We start from the raw sequence: 26,466 nt of genomic DNA, 5'->3' as shown, positions 1-26,466 counted from the left end.
TATGACGGCAATAAATGATGTTGGGTGGAGTTCGAATCCGATATACTGCAGGTTCTATGTGGATATGGTGATGGGTTCTCGCCCCTGCTTTACACGGCTCTCTCATCCTGATTATGACCCACTATCTGTTTGAGAGCTGCATCGTAGTCAAACTAGAGCCTACTTTGTAAAGAACGAATGACAAAGATAAGAAAGATTGTAATCTGTATAGTAAGGTTGAAGTGATGTCCGGTTTGTGAATGTCAGTACAAACTGAAGATTCTTTCACAGACTTTAAACGTTTTCCAGCTGTTTGGGAATTTTTTTTCCACCCCACAAATTTTCTCTCCTCCTAAAGGCAAAGTCTCGTGCTGGGTTGGGCTCTGCCATCCATCTGGTACCTCACTCAAATGGCCATTCTTCATGTGTGTGAGTGGACAATGAGTGCTAGCAGACTATTGGACTGTGGAAACATTATAACCACGCTCAGTTTTATTCTCAACTGATATCTCCACATGCATACTTCCCAGCAAAGGTCACTGGAATAACTTTCAGGAGTCGGAACCCTAGATGATTTTCTTTCCCATGCTTCAAAGCCCAGGAACACTGCAGCCAATTGTAGGTGGGAAAGTTAAACTGGGAAGGGCCATTTTGCCCGACAAGCGCAACTCTTTTTGATTGATCTCGGCCTTCTGGAAACAGAATTCATTATCTGTTGAGCCCAATCATACTTATTTGCAATAATGCCCTTCCATGGAGATTTATTGCCCTCAACAGCAACCCAGCTCAGATCAGCCTGGATTGAACACTGGACCTGTTGGTCCATATGATTTCAGCTGGCCTTCACTTAATGGGCCATTGGGCAAGCTGGATGCCCCTATTTTAAATAATACGTTGGGGCTATCTGACCTGCAGCCCAACATGACTTCATGGACAATTAGGTTGTGCTGGCCAAGTTCACAAGTTGCATTAAACAAAATACACAGCAAGCTTATTCAGCTTCAAACACATCCTTTATGTATTTTTTCTTTTTACTCTGCCTCCACAAGTCAGAACAATTTGTATTTTGCTTTTAATGCAAACTGAGTAGTGAAACCCCAGTGCAATCTTTTTTTAAGGTCAACAAAAAAAAGTGCTCACGAATATTTTCTTGGCCTTAAATCTAGGAGCTGCTATTTGGTGCTGGTGAATGTTCGAGAAGATGCACAATGTGCACTGAGCACAGTTACTAAATTGCAATCGTGTGAAGTTTTACATTATTTATGGAAATTGTTTTTTTTTATTATTTATCAAAACCTTGAACACTAAAAGAAATACTTGCATACGCAATGCTTTATCGCATCTCAGTGATGCCTCAAAGTGCTTTATATGTAGTTACTTTGAAGCACGGTAACTATTAGTTAGGCTAAAGCTGCTTTTATATTGGCCTTAGTGGGATACCATGTTAAAACAATGGTTCCTCCCTGCAGCTGGACTTAGCGAGTCCACAAGAGTCGTATTGCGATTGCCGTCTGTTGCATTTTTAATGTAGAAAAATATTCCATGGTGATTCACAGAGACATGAGGAACATTAGAACATAAGAAATAGGAGCAGGAGTTGGTCATACAGCCCCTCAAGCCTGTTCTGCCATTCAATAAGATCATGGCTGAACTTCGACCTCAACTCCACTTTCCCGCTCTATCCCATATCCGTTGATTCCCTTAGTGTCCAAAAATCTATCGATTTCAGTTGTTAAATATACTGAACAACTGAGCATCCACAGCCCTCTGGGGTAAAGAATTCCAAAGATTCACAACCCTCTGAGTGAAGAAATTTTTCCTCATCTCAGCCCTAAATGGCCAACCCCTTATCTTGAGACTATGACCCCTAGTTCTAGACTCACCAGCCAGGGGAAACAGCCTCTCAGTATCTGCCCTGGTCAAGCCCTCTAAGAATTTTATATATTTCAATCATCTCTCATTCTTCTAAACTCCAGAAAATATAGGCCCATTCTACTCAATCTCTTCTCTCGCCCCAAGAATCAATCTAGTGAATCTTTGTTGCACCCCCTCTAAGGCAAGTATATCCTTCCTTAGGTAAGGAGACCAAAACTGTACACAGTACTCCAGGTGTGGTCTCACCAGAACTCCATGTATTTGCAGCAAGACCTCCTTACTTTTATACTCCAACCCCCTTGCAATAAAGGCTAACATACCAGTTGCCTTCCTAATTGCTTGCTGTACCTGCATGTTAACATTGTGATTTGTGTATGAGGTCACCCAAATCCCTCTACCAACATTTCTTAGTCTCTCACCTTTTAAAAAAAAATTCTGCTTTTCTATTCTACTTACCAAAGTGGATAATTTCACATTTCCCCACATTATACACTATCAGCCATCATCTCGCCCACTCACTTAACCTGTCTATATCCCTTTGCAGCCTCTTTGCGTCTTCCTCACAGCTTACTTTCCCACCTAGCTTTGTATCGTCAGCAAATTTGGATACATTACACTCAGTCCCTTCATCTAAGTCATTAATATAGATTGTAAATAGCTGAGGCCCAAGCACTGATCCTTGCAGCACCTCACTAGTTACAACCTGCCAACCCGAAAATGACCCGTTTATCTCTACTCTCTGTTTTCTGTCCATGAACGAATCTTCAATCCATGCTAATATATTATCCCCAATCCCATGAGCCCTAATCTCGTGTAACAACCTTTTGTGTGGCACCTTATCGAATGCCTTTTGAAAATCCAAATATACTACATCCACTGGTTCCATCTTATCTCCCCCGTTAATTACACCCTCAAAAAACTCTAATAGATTTGTCAAACATGGTTTCCCTTTCATAAAACCTTGTTGACTCTGCATAATCATATTGTAATTTTCAAAGTGTTTTGTTACTACGTCCTTAATAATAGATTCTAGCATTTTCCCTACTACTGATGTCAAGCTAACTGGCCTGTAGTTCCCTGCTTTCTCTCTCCCTCCTTTCTTGAATAGCGGGGTTACATTTGCTACCTTCCAATCCACAGGGACCGTTCTAGAATCTAGGGAATTCTGGGAGATCAAAACCAATACATCCACTATCTCTGCAGCCACCTCTTTTAAAACCCTAGGATGTAGGCCATCAGGTCCAGGGAATTTGTTGACTTTTAGTCCCATTAATTTCTCCAGTACTTTTTCTTTACTCATCATAATTACTTTAAGTTCCTCACTCTCAGTAGACCCTTGGTTCTCCACTATTTCTGGTATGTTTTTTGTGTCTTCTACTGTGAAGACAGATACATAATATTTGTTTAACGTCTCTGCCATTTCTTTATTCCCCATTATAATTTCTCCTCTCTCTTCCTGTAAGGGACCCATGTTTGCTTTCGCTAATCTCTTCCTTTTTACATACTTGTAAAAGCTCTTACAATCTGTTTTTGTATTTCTTGCTTGTTTACTCTAGGAAAATGGGCACTAGCCCAAAGAAAGAAACATTTCAGAGTGGCAACCAAAAGCTCCATTGCAGAGGTTGGTTTTAAGGAGAGTCTTCAAGATGGAGAGATAGGCGAAGAGGTTTAGTGAGTGAATTCCAGAAAGTAGGATCTCGGTGGCTGAAGGCATGAATGCCAATAATGGGATGAAGAGAGGGAGGATGCACAACAGGCTGGAATTAGAGGAATGGAGTGTTCGGGGGGTGGGTGGTAGGGCTGGAGAAGGTAACAGAATTTGGGGGTCGGAGAAGCTGGGGAGGAATTTAAATGCAGAGGCAAGAATTTTAAATTTGAGACATTGGAGGATTGAGAGTCAATGCAAGCTCCACCCTAATGTCAAAGCAACTTAAACATACTGAACTTCAAGTATGTTTTCAGATGCTGATTAGTTGCTTTACTTTTGTGTAATTTAGCCTTGTAACCTCACCTTATTAGACTGTGACAATTTGTTTGTACTTGTTTAGTTTTATCACGTGGATAGGAGTTCTGTTGATATAAGAAGAAAGGGCAGTGCAGTTTGGAACAGGCCCGAGGATATTACAAGACTATTTTGTGGCAGGTGAAAGATTGCTCCATGGCTCTTTTTATGTTGTTATCCACTTACATCGACTTACACGTAACTTCTAAGCACTAGGGGATTGGGTGCTGTGATCGGTGCACACTGTTCTTTCATTACTAGCAGCTGGGTTCAAATCCAGCCCAGATTAATAGGATAAAAAAATACCTACACTCTGCTGACTGTACAGGTTGAAAGCAAAATGAGTTCAGCTAGTTCGTAGTGAATGTTGAGGTTAATTCCTAGCGGGGAGCTGTGCTCGCAAGGAGTTAGGGCCAAATAAGGGCCCACGATATTGTCATCCTCTCTCTGACCTGTGCTCCCTTTCAGTGCAGGATCACGGAATTAACCCTGTTGTTTCATTGCACAAAGTTGCCCATCATTTTGATGCAAATTGTTACCAAACTGGCAAGCTCGCTCGGAGAAGCTGTAAGAATAGCGTGACAGATGGTTAAACTGTAACTGATGCTGTAGGGGTGCTGCTCTGAGATCATATTGCAGGGAAGGGAATGGCATAGGAAGAAGGATGGGTTAGGGGGAGTTTTACCCTGTATATGATCATGGTCTATGATGTTGGCACCAGTGGGGGAAAAAATAGAATTCCCAAATTAAATTTGCATATTTTTGCAGTTAATATCAGTAAATAACTCTATCCAGTTAACATTTTTTTCTGTATTACTGCAAAATGTCATGTACTTCTAGGTGTGTTAACTGCAAGGCTTATAGGAGCCACATTTATTTATGTGCCACACACACATCCATTTTTCTTCCTGAGGTCTTTTATTCTCTCCTTGCTTCGTAATATTTGTGATGTTATTTTTTTCTCGGTTGTAATCTGACTTGATGTGTTGTTTTCTTCTCTCTATTTTTAACCTGTTTTAATTGTTTACAGCCTGCAAATTGGTAACTGGAGTAGGAGAGTTGAGCTGTATCTCTTCCTGTCTGTGTCTGTCTACCAGGTGTCTGTTCTTGAGGGGATTCCCAGTGATGAATGTTTTATTAGTGAAACCCCTTATGTCCCATTCTGTTTGATCGTCTCCATCCCTATAAATATAGACCCATATGCGCACACACAGAGGTAGATCAGCTGGTGTGTGCTGACATGGTTTTGCTCTGGAATTGACTGCTTTCATATGTTTACCTGGTGAAGATAAAGGCAGTAGATCCATTTTAACTTGCACATTTGCAGCTGGGGAAAACTAAAAGCAAAAAATAAATTTCAGCTGCTGGAAAGGGCAGGCCACACGCACAGCCACCCACACACAGTCACCCACACCCACACCCACACCACCACACGGACACAACCACAACCACATGCGCAGAACCACACGCGCAACTAGACGCACAACCACACGCACAGCCACACGCACAGCCACACGCACAACCAGACGCACAACCAGATGCACAACTAGACGCACAGCCACACGCACAACCACACGCACAACTAGACACACAGCCATACGCACAACCAGACGCACAACCAGATGCACAACTAGACGCACAGCCACATGCACAACCAGATGCACAACTAGACGCACAGCCACACGCACAACCACACGCACAACCACACGCACAACCAGACGCACAGCCACACGCACAACCAGATGCACAACTAGACGCACAGCCACACGCACAACCACACGCACAACCACACGCGCAACCAGACGCGCAACCAGACGCACAGCCACACGCACAACCAGACGCACAGCCACATGCACAACCAGATGCACAACTAGACGCACAGCTACATGCACAACCAGACGCACAGCCACACGCACAACCAGATGCACAACTAGACGCACAGCCACACGCACAACCAGATGCACAACTAGACGCACAGCTACATGCACAACCAGACGCACAGCCACACGCACAACCAGATGCACAACTAGACGCACAGCCACACGCACAGCCACACGCACAACCAGATGCACATCTAGATGCACAGCCACACGCACAACTAGACGCACAGCCACACGCATAACCACACACACAACCAGACGCACAGCCACACGCACAACCAGATGCACAACTAGATGCACAGCCACACGCACAACCACACACACAACCAGATGCACAACTAGACGCACAGCCACACGCACAACCACACGCACAACCAGACACACAGCCACACGCACAACCAGACACACAGCCACATGAAAAACCAGACACACAGCCTCATGCACAACCACACGTGTGGTTATGAGTATGTGTGTATTTTTCCCTCCCCCTTTCTCTTTCTTATTTTTTAAATACTATTCATCTGTAATTTCTTCCAGTTCTGATGAAGAGACCACACCTGAAATGTTTAAATTAACTGTTCTTTCCACAGGTGCTGACTGACCTGCTGATTCTTTGCAATATTTTCAAAGTCATTGAGAGGGATACAGTATTACTGACAGACTCCATGTTGTGTTTTTGTCCATGGTTAAAATTGACTGCACAAACTATGTGAACTAAAGGAGCGGAGGAATTCCACTTTTGTAGGAATGGGACTACAGGACAATAGTTGGTTTAGTTTGAGACAGAACATAACTGAACAGGGATAAACAATGCCCTGAGCTGATATATTATTCTCTTCTGGGTTAATACACATGTAATACATTGACTTTGGGGACGCAGAATGGTCAACTGGGAATGAGGCAGTCAGTCAATTAATTCTGGAATAGGGATTTAATGACAGACAGAGGGATAATAGAAATCCCTTTACATAAAGATGTTGAAGTAATCTGTAAGGAACCTCCTAAAGGAACAGTCTGCTTTGATCTCTGCTGCTGTTATGATGTCTCCAGCTGTTGCCTGCATAGCTTCTCCTTTGTGACCTTTGAAAAGTTGATCACCTAATTCTGGGTGCAGTCATCTCCAGAGCAGCATTGATTTGATCTTTCAACCCTGTACAGTGGCCCGTGTTGAACATGTGCTGAATCAGGCAAAATTTAGCCGATACTGAGCTCCCATGGCAATGTGAGGCTTAATCACACAATTGATGCTCTCCAACTGTCTGGTCTGGGCTTCAAGTCAAGTATCCATGTAAATGAATAATCTCTCACTTGTATTTGTCAGCACCACAAAAATGCCACACTGAAAGGATCGGACAATAAAATAGAAGATACGATAACTAAAATTCCTTTGTAGTTGCAAGTGGGCAGTAAAATGGAATCCCCACCCACAATTGCCTGAAGCTGTTGACCCCATCCCAAATTGTGGGGGCAAGGTCATTTGAGTGGTCAGGACAGGTGCATCTCACCAGCAAGGGTGCTTTAGCAGCTCGTGCCCTTATGTGCTCTTGGAAGGTGGAGCCACCAACAAACACTTTGCCTGAGATGCCATTTTCCCTGCAAGTTAACGATAATCAATCTTCCTTGGTATTGATTACCTTAGTCTAGTAAACGGCTGAGTCCTTTCTCCGCTTGGGTGAGGGCTATGATTTTGGGTATTCCTCCCCCCAATCTTGGTCCTCTCCCTGGCATTGTTTTGTCCTGCAGAAAGAGAAGATGAGAGTTAGTGAGTGGCTGTTGAGATGTGTAGGTCTTGTACATATAGTTCATGTACTGAGGGGTGGAGAAGAAGCATGATGGAATGAGGATAAGAAGATGATGAATGTAAACCCAAGTGTGTGGAATGTGAAGTCAGGAAGTAGTGCTGGGAGGAGTTGGTGGTTGTGCAAATGCTTGTATGTGAGAAGAGAATGGTGTTAATGTGCGGTGCAAGAGTGAAAACGTAGAGGTGAATGTATGATGGATGAGAAAGAGAGGTGTTGCAGTGTTCCCTTGTGATTGTATGTTGAAGGATGCGATGAAGAGGAGGGAATTGTTGAGAGTGGTGAGGGAGGGGGTGAAAGGAGCATTGTCAGGTGTTGATGAGAGAGATGAAGAGTGTATTTGCCCTTGCAGTTCTTGTGATGTAATTGAACCTCTTCCTACATTGAAGCCATGTCCTGGGGCTGATGCTGGTGGTAGTGATCCTGTCAAGGACTTCTGCCCAGGCCTACAGGATAGTGGCATTGGGGATGCTGCTATGGGTGCTGGGGAACAGTATGTCCCTTCTTTTCCTGACCTCCTCCATCAGTAGATCCAGGAAAACATCAAAAAACCTGGGGGCAGCCCTCTGACTTATCCCAGAGATTCCCCTCCTTGCAGCAATAGGCCAGCGAAATCTGAAAGTAGAGAATCCAACCTGGCTTTAACAACAACAACTTGCATTTATATAGCACCTTCAACATAGTAAAACGGACCAAATTTCTTCACAGCAGCACAATCAAACAAAAATTGACATTGAGCCAATGAAGGAGATATTAGGATAGGTGACTAAAAGCTTGGGCAAAGAGTTAGGTTTTAAGGAGCGTCTTAAAGGATGGGAGCGAAGTGGAGAGGTTTAGGGAGGGAATTTCAGAGCTTGGGGCCTAGATGGATGAAGGCAAGGCTGCCAATGGTGGGGCAAAGGAAGTGGGGCATGCACAAGAACCCAGAGTTGGAGGAAGGCAGAAATTTTGGAAGGTTGCAGGGCTGGAGGAGGTTACAGAGATAGGAAGGGACAAAGCCATGGTGCATTTTAGAGATGCCTTCCCGCTTTAAATAAGCCTCAGGAAGCCCGCCGGAAATTGTGCGGAGAAAGTGGACGGGCTGCTCGTTTCACAACACAATTGGGTGGGCAACTTGTCAATCATATTAAAATGAGGCCCGAGAATTAAAGTAGCCCAAGCTTCACACTGGTGAGGGCGTGGAGGCTTCCCGTCCTGATTTAAAATCAGGGCTTATAGATTTTAACCATAAAGCACCAGTCAGACAATGTTGTATTTTCTGTCTTTCAAAGTGATAGGAGACCATGGGGACCATGTCACCTCCCGTGCAGATGATTGAGTTAAAAGAGTATTCATTAGTCCTTTGACACACAAATTCCATTCCCATTTATGTCACAGATAAGAGAGCCTGTTTCAGTTCACAGGAGATACTTGTCCGTTTATCAAATCTCCATTTTTACCACAAGCTCAAGTTTTAACTGTTGAGAGAAAGCCGGAATTGTAATCCTAACCTAATCCGAACCCATTCCCTCATAAATACTTTTATTTCTGACCATGATGTATTTAATGCAGCAGTTTTCAAAATGTTTTATTGTAATGTTTAACTCTCAAGGTATTGGAATGATTGATTGTTTCTTGTAAACAATTTTACAACACCAAGTTATAGTCCAGCAATTTTATTTTAAATTCACAAGCTTTCGGAGATTTTCTCCTTCCTCAGGCAAACATTTGCCTGAGGAAGGAGAAAATCTCCGAAAGCTTGTGAATTTAAAATAAAATTGCTGGACTATAACTTGGTGTTGTAAAATTGTTTACAATTGTCAACCCCAGTCCATCACCGGCATCTCCACATCATGATTGTTTCTTAGGCATCATTAGCAAAATAAGGAAACCTACATATGCAGATGATGTTACTCTCCATTCAAATTATTTTCAGATAGATAAGATGAATTACCTGACTGTTTAATTTTTCTTTCTCTTAATCTGAACCAAATTAAAAATGTTCCAATATATTTGTGTTGACAAGTAAGAAGAAACTACACAGTGATGCTGCAGAATGCTTAAAGCAGCTGCTATGGTTACAAACAAACTTGTGAATGATGACCAAGTATGCAGTTATTTTCCCCCTCTAAATGTCTGATAGAAAAGGAATTTCTGATTAGGGTTCTTTCCAGGAAGTTAGTGGGCAGGTTGACGCCTTCAAGGATTCATTTTCCCGGAGTGTTTGTGTTGAAATACTGTAGACGCATGACCAAGGTCATAGCATGTGGAGTCAGGGGAGAGGTAGCAGAATGGATAGCAAGCTGGCTACAAAACAGTAAACAGAGAGTTGGGGTCAAGGGTAGCTACTCAGACTGGCAAAAGGTGGGAAGTGGTGTTCCACAGGGATCGGTGCTGGGACCACTGTTATTCACAATTTACATCAACGATTTGGATTCGGGAATCAGAAGTACAATTTCAAAATTTGCAGATGACACCAAATTGGGGGGTGTAGTTAGTACAAAGGAAGAATGCATCAAAATGCAAGGGGTCATTAATAAACCGAATGGCCTCCTTCTGTGCCGTAAATTCTAAAATAACTTGCAGAATGGGCGTGTAATTGGCAAATGAATTTCAATATAGATAAGTGTGAGGTGGTGCATTTTGGTAGGAAGAATAAAGAGGCCACATACTGCTTCGGCAATAAGTCTAAATGGAATAGAGGAGCAAAGGGATCTAGGGATACAGGTACACAAATCACTAAATTACCAGAACTGACGACACAGATTATTAAGGCCATAAAAAAGACAAATCAAGTGTTGGGGTTCATTTCTAGAGGGATAGAATCGAAAAGCAGAGAAGTTATGTCAAACTTGTATAGAACCTTGGTTAGACCACACTTGGAGTATTGTGTACAGTTCTGGTCTCCATATTGTAGAAAGGATATGGAGACATTGGAGAGGGTGCAAAAATGATTCACGAGGATGATATCAGAACTGAGAGGATATCCTTATCAGGAAAGGCTAAACAGGTTGGGGCTCTTTTCTGTAGAAAAGAGAAAACTGAGAGGTGACCTGATAGAGGCCTTTAAGATAATGAAAGGGTTTGATAGGGTAGATGTAGAGAAAATGTTTCCACTTGAGGGGGAGTCCAAAACTAGAGATCATAAATATAAAATAGTTGCTAATAAATCCAGTCGGGAATTCAGGAGAAACTTCTTTACCCAAAGAATGCCAAGAATGTGGACTGTGCTACCACATGGAGTAGTTGAGGTAAATAGCATAGATGCTTTTAAGGGGAAGCCAGATAAGCACATGAGGGAGAAAGGAATAAAAGGATATGCTGATAGGGTTAGATGAAATAGGGAGGAGGCTCATGTGGAGCATTAATGCCAGCATAGACCTGTTGGGCCGAATGGCCTGTTCTGTGCTGTAGTTTTGATGTAACTCGATGTCCTTCAGAGGAGCAGGTAGTAGGCCTCAATCCTTCAGTACACCGACTCTGATGGAGTAATTGCAGTAGAGCTTGCTCATCAGCAAATGCCTTACATAAGGATGTCTAATGTCATTTGCTCAGGAAGTCCATTGCCATTAGTTCATGTTGGGACCTGTATAGTCATGTCAAACTGACATGACTGCATCTTTGGAAGTGAAAACACAACAGCAATGTAAATTCCCCTGCTTCCAAGCTGACTTTGAAATAGCAGTTCAGGAAAATTTGTAAGGGAACTGATGATGAAACAAAAGCCTGTTTTGTTAATAAAAAGAATTTTAGGAAAAGACAAGACCTTCAGGACTGAAAATCTACCACCAGTGACACTTGGGATATAAGTGGAATTTGCTATTGCTTCAGCAATGCCAACATTTTTCTGAAAGTCAGGCTCCAAGTTTGGGGTTGATTTTATTCCCTTCCTTGTTCTTGGAAATTCTATGTGGTTTCAAAAGAACTGACTACTTTTCTCTGACACGCTGTGTACCATAAGTCTGCAATCCATTAGTGCCAGCTATCAACATAACCTTGTCGATATGTCTTGATTAGACTGAGACACTGTGACAAAGCAGGGTGACTGGAGTTTGTAATGATATCAATGCTAGATACAACTGTGATGGGCCTTACTGCCTGACATTTCACAAAACCATTCAGCTGAATGAAAAGTACCTGTAAAGAGTTGGTGCTGTGAATGCAGCCTGAAAAGCATCAGAGACAAATCAAAATAGCACTTGTTGTCGTATCTGTCCCTCTGTTTTACTCCTGTATTTGTTGATGTGACCACCTTATTAATTAGTTTCTGCAGTTCAATGAGTTTTTTTCCCAAATACTTCTTTCCTTTTCCTCTCTGAAGGCATCAGCTTCTGATTGGGTCTCTGAGTAACAGCTATTTTCAGATTCCTCACTTTACTTAGGGCTGTTCTAAATGTGTGGGCCTAGTGAGTGAATGCTGGGAGATGATTTGAGTGTGGGGGCAATACAAGGCTGTTCCTGTCCTCACCCAACATTCACACATGGACCGTCCAGCAGGGGTGACTGGACAGTGGGAGGGAGAAGGAACTCTGACTTACTCTTTGGAAACCCTGACTTTCCCCCATCCCCACATCCCAAGGAAGTTGAAGCAAACTCTACTTTTCACACTGCAATCCCAGTTAAAATTAGCCTCGTCATCGGCATAACAAAAGTTCAGGCATCTGAACTTGATATTCGTTGTAAGGATTTAATTAATGTGATAATTAGTCGCAGTTTACTGACATAGTGGATCTTAAATGGTCACTTTGTTCCATCCTTTGGAAAGAACATCCCCTACCTTGATCAACACAAAAATTCACCCTAAAAAATTAAAGAAAATCAAGTAAGCATTGTGGATTATTTTCAGATGGACTCAGACAGCCGTTAAGAATAACTTAATTTACAAGTTTGCTGGGAACTGTCTAGCGTCTAGACCATGAAAACTCTCCACCTGCCCTAAATTATATTGTACCTACTTTCTCTATCTTCACAATGGCTCCCTCTGCTGGTCTTTACATCGGGAAGATGCGTAAGGATTGAATTTCCATGGGGGTTCTCCAGATCGTCTGCCGTAACTTCACAAATGCCATTACTGGGGGTTTCTTCCGCCAAAGTCACACAGGACATTTGGGAGAACACTGGTGGAAATTCAACCCCATACATTCCCCTTTCTAGAAACATTGCCACATATTACAGATTTCTTTGGTAAATAACAGGAGTCCTAGTTTCAATGATGTTTGTAAATTTCCCCAAATCAATTCAAACAACAACACTCCCATAAATTTTCACCATCTCAAAGCTGCAGTTAAAAGGCCATGGGTTTAAGCCCTACTCCAGAGACTTGAGTACATAATCTAGGCTGACAGTTCAGTGCACTACTGAGGGGGTGCAGCATCGTCAGAGGTACTCTTTCACTTGAGACATCAAACTGAGACTCTGTCTGCCCTCTCAGTTGTACGTGGAAGATCCCATGTCACTTTTCTGTATGCATTCTGTCCAATATTTCTGAGATCACTGATGTAGGAATCATTAACCAAAGTATCAGTCTGCTTTCCAGTTTTTTCTTTTGGCCGTCCCTGCATACCTTGTCCAATAATCAGCTTGCAGATCTAATTGTCTTGAAGTAGTTTTAAAAAAAAATCTCTTGTCTCTGATCTGCTGAAGCAGGAGAGCTTTGCAAAATTCCATCCACATTTGGCCTCGGCTCTGCCTTTCATCCATTCCAGTAACCCTTGATGCTGGAGCATGTGACAGCTTATCCGCTGCTCACAAAAATCTCATGAGAAGTAGACACTCTAGGAGATGATTGATCGATGTTTTTATGGCCTAGATGAGGAATCAATGTCTTATGATCCATATCAATATGGAAAGATTTTCCATTAAGATATTTATAAAATCTCTCCTACCCAAGTAATAGCCAGAGCTTTTTTCTGTTTGAGTGTATCTTCCTGCTGTGGTGACCACTGAATGTGAAGGACGTGCTGTTCAAAGCTATTGTCTTCGCTAGGATTTGTGTAGCAGAATGGCTCCTACACCAGATGAAATTGCACCTGCAAGCACACAACAACAACAACTTGCATTTATATAGCGCCTTTAATGTAGTAAAACATCCCAACATCACAGGAGCGTTATCAAACAAAATTTGACACCGAGCCACATGAGGAGGTATTAGGACAGGTGACCAAAAGCTTGGTCAAAAAAGTGGGTATTAAGGAGTGCCTTAAAGGAGGAGACCGAGGTAGAGAGGCAGAGAGGTTTAGGGAGGGAATTCCAGAGCCTAGGGCCAAGACAGCTGAAGGCACAGCCGCCAATGGTGGAGCGATTAAAATCAGGGATGCGCAAGAGGTCAGAATTGGAGGAGCGCAGAGATCTCGGGGGGCTGTAGGACTGGAGGAGGTTACAAAGATAGGGTGGGGCAAGGCCAGGGAGGGATTTGGAAACAAGGATGAGAATTTTAAAATTGAGGCATTCCCGGACCGGGAGCCACTGTCGGTTAGCGAGACAGGTTTCTTCATCAGGGACATATAATCTCAGGCTAGGCAACATACTTAGTCCTTTCTTAATCCCTTTGAATGCTCTCTGGTGGTCACTGCCCAATAACCAATATTTGATTTTTCACAGCAACCCTCAATCTATCACCAACATTTCTGCTCATCGTGCCCACTGAGGACTAACCTTGCCAATCTCCTTCCCGTTCCATTCACCCCACCCACCACTGCCCCTGGGACACTGCCAGAGGATCAACAATCATGCCCTTCTCCATATTTCCCTCCAGAATATCCATTCACTTGCGAATAAGACCCTTGCCATCCACAACCTTATTGAGTATGATTGCAGTGACATCCTGGCTTTGACAGAAACTTGCTTTATGGGTGGCAACATCTTGCTCCTTACTGAAGCCTCCCCACCTGACTATACTTTCCACCACCTGCCCCACCCAAACCACTGCAGTGGTGATGTGCCCTTATTAGCAAATTATACTTTGGTCTCTGCCCTCAACTTCTCTGGCACCTTCTCCTCCTTTAAGCACTTCACCTTGTTTCACCCCTCTCACCTCTTCTTAAAAATCCTCATTCTCTACTATGTCCCCATGCCCCACACCGAGCTTCTCATCGACATGTCCTCATTCCATACCTCTCTCAGCATCTGCACTGAGTGACACCCATCCTCGGTGATTTCAATCTCCATTTCAACTAACCTTACTCTCTCTTCTCATTATTTCCCTCCTGTCCTCCTTTAACGTCTCCCTCCATATAAACTCTCCTAGTGTTCATGGCTACCCCCTCAATGTTGCCATCTCACATGACCTCTCTAGTCCCATTGTCTTGATCACAGACAATGCCAACTTTAATCATTCCTTGTATCCCTCACCACACACAGACCCCTACCCCCTCCAAACTCTTCCTTCTGAGTCCACCTCTGGGGAAAAAAAAACTCTTCTCCCAAATCATATTACAACTTCACTTTCAAACTCTCAACTATCTAGCCTTTGGTTGCCATGATACTTCTACAGATGCCCTAAGATTATGATGAAGGCAGGAAGCACCAGAGATTCTTTTGACAGAAGAATCTGTCAGAACCTAGAATTGGCAACCAATGTTTCTGATGGTTTCTAGATGGTTATTTTACCAATGAATAACTACTGCTGCCGCCATGATGCGTTACGGGTTCTTTTTGAATGGACTAAGTTAGAAGAGATCTCCTTAACATAACCTTATTTTCACAATTTCCAGCTTCCAGCTGGGTCAGAAAAACTGTCCAATGACTACGGACCCCAACCAGATTATACCTACTTTATTCTTGCAATGACTCATCACTCTCTCTGCTGACCTTCATTTATATCATAAAACATAACATGCTACCTGTTCCCACAACGATATGAATTATGCCTGCACTGCTTTGCTTTCATGGTGAAACATCATTGGAGGTCCAAATTAGGTGCCACTTTTATTTCTAACGTCTAAAAATCCAGACTTGGTGAATCATCCACTCGTCATCCATATTCTCAGAGCTGCTAATTTGTAGTTGTTAATGCTGCCAAATGGTCACCATCCAATAAGATTACAAACAACATGTGCCAAGCATCCTTTGATGCCTCATTACTACTTTGTAACTTTAACTGTGGATAAGTGTCTGGATTGCGTGGATTGGCAGCAAAAACTATTCAAGAGATGAGAAAAACAACCACAAACACTGGAATTCGGAAACAAAAATGGAAAGTGATGGAAGAACACAGCAAGTCAGTCAGCATCTGAAAGAGAAGAATGGATTTAACATTTTGGGCGTATCCTTCACAGAATGCTGGAAGGTCCCATTCAAACATTCCAACCTGTTCTCTTTCAGATGCCAACAGTCCATCTGTACATTTTCTACATTTTCCCATCTTGTTTAGCTGATCAATCTGTCTGCTCATCTATAATAATGTAAAATGAGGGCTTTATAAAGCCTGAAACAATGTAATGTTATGGTAATTTCTTATCGCGCGGAAGAAGTTGTAGTTAACTGGTATAACAGCAAATGATAATCAAAGGTGTGTGCGCATTTGATTATCTCCCTTTGGAGAATCTTTGTAGATGAAAATGTGGAGAACCCCACATTAAACCTGTAGCACACTTTTAGCTTTTCATTTGCTTAAACTAGATGTATTCATGTTTAAATTGATTCTGAAGGTTTGATGAATTATGTTGAAGTGATCTTAAAGGTAGGAATTATTATTTATAAATAATATGCTAAAGGCTTCATGTAAGCACTGAGCCTCTTGTGTCTAATCTTTTGCTGACATGCATTATTCAGTTGAGCTTCGAGGAGACCTTGACCCTGTTAGTTCTCGTCAGAGTTTGCTTGCTTGCAGTAGCTGGGTTTGCTGGCTGAATGCAAAGCTGTGTTTTCATGAGCTGTGTCACTGGCTTGGATACAGAAGTTCAGACCAAATTAGCACAGGTGGTCGGACTACATGTGTCATTTTCCATTTGTGATCCAGATAACAAGTTGAGAATCCACAATAAGCAACGGCAATGGCATTAACACTGGTTCTGATTAAAGTTTGGGAACCTTGGCTTTGGAAAACATCATACCTCAGTAATTAAAGGAGGCTGAACATTAGATTTTTTTTGAACTGAAGAAAATTGGGTCTGTCACAATAATTTTTAAAAAGCTGAATATGATTGAAGTGATCGGTGTTAATTACTTATGTTACTTCTTTCAGGAGCTCATTATAGAATTGATATTTATCTTTCCTTCCCGCATTTTCCTCCTTTTTAGTCAAGATTCGACTGATCGTCAGCCAAGGATGATAGAGAGGTTTGAACAATAGGCTTCACCGCAGCTGAGGCCAATTCTATGCTTTGCATTGCTTGTTGGATTTTTAAAGAAAGAATAGTTACGTAAACTCTTGTAGAAGTACCAGATTTTTTTACAAACACGACATGAAGACGTGTAGGGCCCAAAATCCCATGGACCCTTTCTAGGGGACAGAAGTGTGATCAGGCAGGACTTCCGACTGCCATTTTGTGCCAAGCCATTGACCTGGTCCCATATCTCGGGGACAGGGTTGTTTTCATACTTGGAGCGGGCGGCCTGTGCCTGTAGAGACACAATAAAGGCACCTGCCCACAGTGCTGGTGGAACCTCAGAACTGCACAATGCTTTCCCAGGGGTATGGAGGACCTAATTGGTAGCTAAAAAATTTCAAAGCTGCTAGTTATGAGGCAAAGCGTCATGTTGGAAATGCCAGTTGAACCTTCTGAGACTGATTTCAGTGTGCCTTATTTATTTTAGAACCCACTAAGGCCCATAACAGAACCCATGCTTGCTCTTAGCAAGCGTGGGATCTGCTAGCCTTAACACAGGTGAGCTGGACAGAATTCCCAAGGATTCCCTTGGGAAATATACTCCACCCCCCCCCCCCCTCCATTTTCCGGACTCACCTCAAATGTTGGCAGGCAGGCGGGCGGAAGATGGCACTCACCTCAAATCCGGTACATCCATGTTCACCTCAAATCGCAGGCCCCACCCCCGACTGGAATGGGGTGGCACTGCACTTCTGCCTTTATTGGCTCTCAGAATGTATGGCTCTTCAGAGTCAGACAAGTAAAAGAATGCAAAAACTCTAAACAAAGTTAATAATTTTGTTTTGCTGCTTCTGATCTGAGAATGCAGAATGCTCCTGAGAAGTGAACAAAATGTTAACTGAAAACGGACAGCTCACTTAACCAAAATTGAGGTCAAGATCTCACATGGTTTCTAAGTTCTTCTACAGATGAAACTGTTCCCTCTAGGCACCAATATTGCACTTTTATGTCCACCTAGTTCATTTGAGGTTTGATTTATTCCAAACTTGATGCATTTTGCGATAATTTCAAGGTTGCTAAATCCTACAGGGTGCCGCATTTGCAGCGCAGAAACACCATTACCACAATCCTTCTGCTTTTAATGATCATTGCTTAGTTCTTTGTCTAGAAAAATTGCCAACCAACTCCAAGTGTGGAGCAGCTGTTCTCATGTGTTCTCAAGCTGTTGGTCTTCAACATATTTCTGAAGTGTTTATTGGTACCTTTGCACACCAGCTAATTGTGTTGCTTTCTTATTATGTTTTAGGATCTATTTTACTGTCACTGATAACAGCCTTCATGCGCTTCTGACAGGTGAGCTTTAGGTAACTGATTACTTGACGTAAAAAGACTGCTAATTGAATGTCAAGGGGATTGTGTGCAACTGAATAAAAACATTGCCTCTTATGATGACACCTTGTATTTCACACCATGTCCCCCAATCTGGATGATCTACAATTTTTTTGATACTCGTATTGAAAAAGATGGCAGTGTTTTCTTATGGATTTTAAAATGATTGTTTCATAACATTTCTTGTGTCAGCAAGGTTTCCTCATTGAATGTATTTCATTGGCTGTAAAGCGCTTTGGGACGTCCGGAAGTTGTAAAAGGCGCTATATAAATACAAGTCTTTTGTTTCCCTCTTCCAATTGCATTATCATAGAACTGCAGTAAAATACTGCGCAACAGCAAGAATACTGCCGTAAGTTAATGATTCCACAAACCCAACTTTTTAGATTCCTCAATGTAATGGCAAGACTGGTCAAACAAGGCTTTGCTTTCATGGAAATTTAAGTTATTGCAAATAGACTATATTGTACTTTTGGATGATTTAAAATAACGCCTGATAGGATTTGGTAGTTGACTAATAAATAAAGTGACTTCTGGTGCATAATTCATTGACTTTGAGCAAGAGGCTGGTTCCTGGTTACACTTTTCCATAAACTGAATCCCCTGGTTTATTTTGTTTATAGCGCACACTGACTGTTGTCATAAGTTTACCCCATCCTTCAGGAAGAAGAAATGGTTTTATTCTCTGAGGATCAGCCATTTTGGAGAAACCACTGTGTACCCCTTGATGTGGCTATACTACGATCTGGTAGTACAGGACAGTGAGCTCCTGAGGTTTAGTTCAGGCATGGTGTTTTGTGCAGTTCAGAAGCATCTTTAGCTAAAATTTTATACCTATGAAAGGAAGGGTGAGAAAAGACCAGCAGGCCCTTCAATGCTCATCCTGCATTGCTGCATGAACCCCATATTATAGCGAATCTGGTAGGGTTTTTAAAACATTCATTCTTGGGATATAGGCATCGCTGGCAAGGTCAACATTTGTTAACCATTTGCCCATCCCTACTTGCCCTCGATACAACTGAATGGCTTGCTAGGTTACTTCAGAGGCCAATTAACAGTCAATCATATTGATGTGGGCCTGGAGTTACATATAGGGCAGGCCAAGTTTCCTAAAAGACAATAGTGAACCAGTTGGGTTTTTACAAAATCCGACAGCTTCATGGTTACTTTTACTGATACCAGCTTTTTATTTGTGGAACGGTAAGAAACAATTTTGTTTCATAAGTTGATGACCTCGTGATGCATTGGAGATAGTTCAGAGAGGAGAGAGGAGGATGATTTGAGGATTTAGTGCTTCAAATTATGAAGAGCTTTTTAACATGTTCAATATTAACTTGTGCACTCATCAAACCTTGAGCTTTTGATTGGCTTGAAAAACAACCTTTGAAACTTTTTTTTAGCCAATGAAAATTGTGCAGTTGCTACCAGTTCTAATATGTGGATGATGGAAGCCAGACTGAAGAAGAAACTGAGTAGGAAAAGAAGTTAAAAGTTACTTTAAAAGAAGAAGAAAGGAGTAGAATTAATAGGCCCGATATTACCATGGCGGCCGGTTCGCGGCAGGGGGTCGATTGGGCTGCTAAGCTGCGCGGCGGGCGGACTGCGCATGCACAGTAAGGTCTGTCAGCTGGAGGAGCTCTATTTAAAGGGGCAGTCCTCCACTGACTGATGCTGCAGGAAATAGGAAAAATTACAGCATGGAGCAGCCCAGGGGGAAGGCTGCTCCCAGGTTTAATGATGCATCACTCCAGCTCTTATTGGATGGGGTGAGGAGGAGGGGGAGGACAGAGATCTTCCCCCCGCCGGGCGGGAGGAAGCGGCCTGCCTCTGCCACCAAGAAGGCCTGGCTCGAGGTGGCAGAGGAGGTCACCTGCACCACCAACATATCGCCCACCTGCATACAGTGCAGGAGGCGCTGCAATGACCTAAGTAGGTCAGCCAAAGTGAGTACACTTACTCATTCCCCTACACTCCATCTGCCACATCACCGCCCCCACCCCACATCTCCTTCTGCACTGCTAACACTACTCTGTCACATCACTCCTCACACCCACTCAAAGCTCATCCTCATCTTACCTGCATTTACACACCTCGCCAGTACTCATCCCGCCACTACCACTCAACCCAATCCTCATACAATCTCATGGCTCTATCTCATGCTCACCCTCTCATGCATCTCTTTCACGGTCAGCCTCACTCAACCTGCCACTACCTGTGCTGCAGCCACAGGGCATGCATCATATATGTGCAGTCGGAAGCGTAAGGCAAACGTGCCATGAGCATGAAGGGGATGCACAAGGGTGTTTCAGGGTTTGTCATGGTTTTTACTTATATTTAATTTCTGATCAACTCACATTACATATTATATTGGCACCACTACTGCCACATCTTTGCGAATCTTGTCTGGTTTGTGCAATAATGCCCTTTCCTGAGGATCACAATGAAGATCCACAACTGATGCCACCCATTGTGTCACTGCAGAGTGGGTGTAGGTGTATTTGCAGAACTCTTTTGTGCAGACGACGGAGAGACGTCAGTGATGACCCCGGTGGCACCCTGGAAGGATGCGGAGGAGAATTTGTTGAGGGCAGTGGTGACTTTGACAGCGACAGGTAAGAAGATGGTGCTCAGGCCAGCCGGGAGCAGCTTAGCATGAAGGAGGCTGCAGATGTCCACGACGACATGTCGAGTGACTCTAAGCCTCCGAGTGCACTGCTGCTCAGAGAGGTCCGGGAAGCTAAGTCTCGGTCTGTGGACCCTGTGGCGAGGGTAGTGCCCTCTGCGACGCATCTCTCTCTGTGGTTGCCCTCCCTCCTGCTGTGAAGGTGGATGTGTCACAGCACTGTGTTGTGGAGCTCCACGTGTCAGAGGTGGGCAGTGTGGCCGGCGAGGCTGGTGATGCTGTTCGCCCTCCGAGGAGGTCATGACTGCAGCTACTGCGGCCCCCATCCGGAAGATGTACATCTGAGGGGGTCCGCAAGGTAGGTACATGTGTCTGGACATCGGGGTGAGTGTGCATGTTGGTGAATTTTGTTGTTAGGAGCAGGGTGGTGGAGGCCAAACTTTGTCCCAAGTGACAGAGTGGCCTCCTGCAATGAGTGAAGGTCTCCCCCCACCCCCCCCCCCCCACCCTGCTGCCACAGGCTGATGGCTGCAACACGTCCATTTGAACTGGGAGTGTTTCCCCCAGTACGGGAAACAGTCTCAGTCAGTTGCAAAATCCCATCCCTGCTAAAATAACAGGTCAATCAGGTCTGTAAACAGCCTGAAGTACCTGTTCAAGTACTTTAAGTGGCACCCCGCCGGCTTTAATTGCCTGCGGGAGTCCCACGTGCGGGGGCTGCGCGCGCATGTCAGTGCGTCAGTGGGGAAACCTGGAAGTGGGTGGGTTGGAGCTGGGATCCAGACCCGTCCCGGGAATCCCCGATTTTCGCAGCCCCCCTGCCACGAACGCACCCAATCGCGGGTGCGAAAATCGAGCCCAATAGGTCATTTAGAAAAAAGTGCTATTGTAGCAGGAGAAAGAGCCTCTCAACTTTAACTTCAGTTTCACGCGGTAGGAGTTAAAATCCCCCTCAAAGTGTTCAATTTTTACTTAAAATTGCTTATTTTATATTTAGTAAGTAATAGAGATATTCCTGACAACTCAGAAACTTTTACTACGGCGATAATAGTTTGCTCCATCACCACAAAGGAATGGGCAGAACCTGGGAGTTTCCCTCAGCTGCCAGAATTTCAAGGGAAAAATGCTAAATGGAATGGATATTGTAGATGCAAACAGGTTATTACACTGTTAGCACAGAACCAGAGGCCCGAGTGTACAATTATCTAACTTCCAAGTTTCTACAAACTTGTGAGATTCAAATATTTTTTCCTTCAGAGTTGTGGAAATATGGGAATAGCCTCCAAAGTGAAGCAGCTAATGCTGTTTTAACTGGCATCTTTAAAAAGGAGCTGGATAATTATCTGGTTAGACAGTGCGATGAGGGGATACAAGGAGATGAACAGATATAGATCATTAAATGTTTTTTTATTATTATTTGTTCTTGTGATGTGGACAATGCCACATTGATTTGCTATCCCCACTTCTCCTGAAAAAGTTGTGGTGGGCCTTCTCTTTGAAGAGTTGCAGATCTTGTGATGATGGTGCTCCCACAATTGTGATGGCGCTCACCTGGTTCCATTCTTATCTACCCAGTCGTAGCCAGAGAATCACCTACAATGACTTCTCTTCCTGCTCCCACACCATTACCTCTGAAGTCCCCCAAGGCTTTATTCTTGGCCCTCTCCTATTTCTCATCTACATGCTACCCCTTGGCGACATCATCCAAAAATGCAACATCAGATTCTACATGTACGCTGACCGCACTCAGCTCTACCTCACCACCACCTCCCTTGGCCCCTCCACTGTCTCTGATTTGTCCAACATCCAGTACTGGATGGATAAAAATTTCCTTTTACTAAATACTGGGAAGACCGAAGCCATTGTCTTCAATCTGAGGCTGAAACAGACCGTTCACAACCTTGACATCTATTTGACCCTGAAATGAGCTTCCCAACACATATCCGCTTCATCACCAAGACTTACTTCCACATCCGTAATATTGCTCGTCACTGTTCCTGCCTCAGTTCACCTTTGTTACCTCTAGACTTGTTACCTCATGCCTTTGTTACCTCTTGACTTGACTATTCCAATGTTCTCATGGCTGGCCTCCAATTTTCCACCCTCCATAAACTTGAGCTCATTGAAAACTCTGCTTCCCACAGAGCTCCCAGTCTGGAAATGCCTCGATTTTAAAATTCTCGTCCTTATTTTCAAATCCCTCCATGACATCACCCCTCTTTAACTATGTAACCTCCTCTAACCCTACAACTCTCCGAGATCTCTGCACTCCTCCAATTCTTGCTTCTTGCGTATCCCCACTTTTAGTTGCTCCAACATTGGCGGCCATGCCTTCAGCAGCCGAAGCCCTAAACTCTGGAATTCCCTCTCTAAACCTCTCCACCTCTCCACCTCCCTATCCTTCTTTTAAGACACTCCTTAAAACCTACCATTTTGACCAAGCTTTTGGTCACCTGACCTAATATCTCCTTATGTGGCTCGGTGTCAAATTTTGTTTGATAATCGCTCCTGTGAAGTGCCTTGGGATTATTTACTGCATTAAAGGCGCTATATAAATGCAAGTTGTCGTTGTTGTTAGGTAAGGAATTCCAGGATATTGATCCAGCGATGATGAAGTAATGGTGATATGTGTCCAAGTCAGAATGGTGTGTGAATTAGAGGGGAACTTGGATGTGATTGGCGTTCCCACAACATTGCTGCTGTTGTCCTTTTCAGTGGTAGAGGTCGCAGGGAGGGAAGTTATACCAACATAACCATGATGAGTTGCTCCAGTAGATCATACATACTGCAGCCATGGTGTGCCAGTGATGGAGTGGATGGATATTGAATCCTGTGGCAGGGGTACCAATCAACTGGACTGCCCTGTCCTGAATGTTGTGACTGCAGCCAGCCAGGCGAGTGGTGAGTATTCCATTACAGTCCTGACTTGATATGACTTGACATGATACTCCTGGAACCCTGGAAAAGTCCCATCAAGGATGATGTTGTTTGGGTCTTTTCCATATTGTTGGGGCAGAGCAGAAAGAGCTTAAGTCTGCATCTTGCTGTGCGATACCCAACCTAGGAGTACTTGATAGGGACAGTAACCCCAAAAGTGAGTTGCGGGGAGGGGGTCCGGAAGAATCTCGAAACTCTGTGTGTCATTTTTGTTGTTTTGTCACGTGCATGCAAGCAATGCATTGCACTTTCTGCAGCAATGAGGGGAAAGGGGGAAGATTTCCTCTGTGCGCTAAACGTAGCGCAATCGTGAATGCGTTCTTTAGAAACACATTAACAATTTGACTACATTCAGCACATGGATGAAATCTTCCCTCCATTGATTTAATCCACAAAGAATTATATTGCTCCATGATTTTAGACCTTGTCTAATATTTTTGCGTGGCTGGTGGTGCCTCTTTTGTTAAGTAGTATAAATATTTAAAAGTTCTCCATTGATTGTCAGATACATTTACTGAGCGCTATTAATTTAGGAAATTGGAGAATGTATTTTTAACGTCAGCTTGCTCCCATTTCACATTCCATGCATCCCAGCCGCTTACTGGCCTGTCATCCAGCAGGCTAATACCTTCTGGCTGAAACCTGCCACAAGCCTGCAATAGGAAGCAGAAACATCCTCAATATTAATTGGCTTTCTCTAACCGCAGAGGAAAGAGATGACCCCCAAACACTGACAATTAAAATGATGTATATGATTAAAGTCCAAAACCATTACTTTCTTGTTTCTATCCAGTTCCCCCCAGGGCACTCTCCACTCGTTTAAAAAGGTACACATTGCTCAGTTCAACATTTCTTCTGGACTGGAAAATGTGAAGTGTCTGTTGTGTGTCAAGGACACAAGCGATGGCCATACCTGTCATGTGTTCGTGTTTAATTTAGAACCTGCAAATATCGGACTGCCCCTTAGGGCTAAAGCCTTCAGCGAGCGACCTTAAATGTCATACAATTGACTGAGGGAGATAGGGGCTGGGGGGGGGGGGGGGAGGGGGGGTGTTTGGGCAGAAACTCCCATTTTAATGAAAAACAGGAGAATGCCTTTTTTTTTGCGTAGTTAACAACCCCCTAACAAAATCATATTCTCAAATATGGTGCATATCCAAGCTGTGCGCTTCAGTGATTTTTTTTTGCAAGTCATTAATTACAGAGAAGAACAGGCATTCTCCCGCTTTTCATTAACAGGGGAATTTCAGCCCCTGGGCCTGCGGAGCCTGAATCCAAAATCTGAGTGCAGATATTGCGAACTGAAGGTCATTTTTTTTAATTACGCGAAGAACATGTGTAGTTTTACTAATTATAGCCCCAAAACTGCAGTCTTGGCCTAAGTTAATGTTTTCTTTCAGAAAAAAAGGCTGCATTTTTATGATATTGGGCTCAGTTCTACTATCAATTAACATAATTTCCAAAGGAACAGGGGTAATTATTTTTACTATTAGCTGAACTTCAGTCAATTACATTTAGTCAAATGTTCAGGGATGTAGTTCTTATTGAGGATATGTGACTTAAGTTTGGCGGTTTGTCAAAAAAAACAAGCAATTAAGTAAAATTAGAAACACAATTCACGCAACCTCTGTGCTAGGCCTCACACATTTAGTTTATTTTTGATATCACAAGCTCGAGTTATGTAACATAATATCTCTGATTTTTCTATTGCATTTGTTATTTTGTGAGGAATTGCTTTGGGGCAAGGTTAACATGGATTCCACAAGAAGCCGTTGCAGTTCTTTGATTTGGGTATGTGGGAGTTTGTGAGCACATTGTTGAGGCAGGTTAGCTGGTGATTGCATGATCACAAGATAATATAGATGGGGTGGGGAGATTTCATTCAATCCAACTTTCAGTGGGAGGAGGGGGAAACGTAATCCATCTCATCACAGCCTCCAAATGAATCTTGTACGGATCTCCAAGGGTTTTGCCTCCACTACCCTCTCTGGAAGACCATTCCAAATGCTGATTATTCTCTCCATGAACAAGCTCTTCTTTAATTGGCTTTTCATTGGTTTAGGCTACCCACCCCCCCATTCCTTGTTCTAATGTCACGGTTTAATTTGAAATACTGATCTGGATTTACATTACCCGTTGTATACCATTTAGTACCTCTGGACAAGAATGTCCCAAGGTTTTGTCTTTGTGGGCCTACATATATGAATCCTGTGGAACCTTAGTGGTTTAAATCTATGTTCCCATTTATTTCCATATGTCTCCAATTGCTGATAGTAACAAATCTTGGTGTTCCTTGGTGTTTAGGATTTATCCAGCAATGAGGCAACCGTGCTCAAAACAGCTCTTTCCAAACTTAAAAGCTCACACCATTAAAACAGGACAGACCAACGGAGAAGCACAAATAGGACTGGGTTGCCTGGGTTTTAGGGGCTGAATTGCTGAGGCACAGAGACCACAAGTTGGACTCCGCTACCATGTGGATATGTTTGTACTTTAGTTCTATCATCGCTGCCATTGCATTGACACACCAGTTGTGATATAAATCTGGAGCCGGGACCAGGCCTAACTCTGGAGAAACGCTGAATGAGACTCCCTGAAGAGGTTAGTCTCGCATCACTTGAGTTTGACACTGTGGTGACTGTAATTCCAGCGTGGTATCAAACTGGGTTCAAAAGTGCCTTGGCAGTAGTTGGGGTGGGCTCCCTTTTGAATGTTTCTGTTAAAAATTCCTGGA

General features: G+C 43.3%; 1 long non-coding RNA gene across 2 annotated transcripts in view; it reads left to right on the top strand.

The window, feature by feature from the left end:
- Positions 1–26,466, top strand: part of LOC137331174 (uncharacterized) — a 564,227-nt gene that overhangs the window by 397,354 nt on the left and 140,407 nt on the right. For both annotated transcript variants that reach the window (XR_010965383.1, XR_010965384.1), the window contains one exon: positions 18,090–18,136. This is a non-coding gene — a long non-coding RNA (uncharacterized lncRNA). The remainder of the gene's footprint in view (positions 1–18,089; positions 18,137–26,466) is intronic.

Source organism: Heptranchias perlo, chromosome 13 (genome assembly GCF_035084215.1).
Source record: "Heptranchias perlo isolate sHepPer1 chromosome 13, sHepPer1.hap1, whole genome shotgun sequence".
NCBI lineage: Eukaryota > Metazoa > Chordata > Chondrichthyes > Hexanchiformes > Hexanchidae > Heptranchias > Heptranchias perlo.
This window is presented reverse-complemented; position numbering and strand designations above follow the sequence as displayed.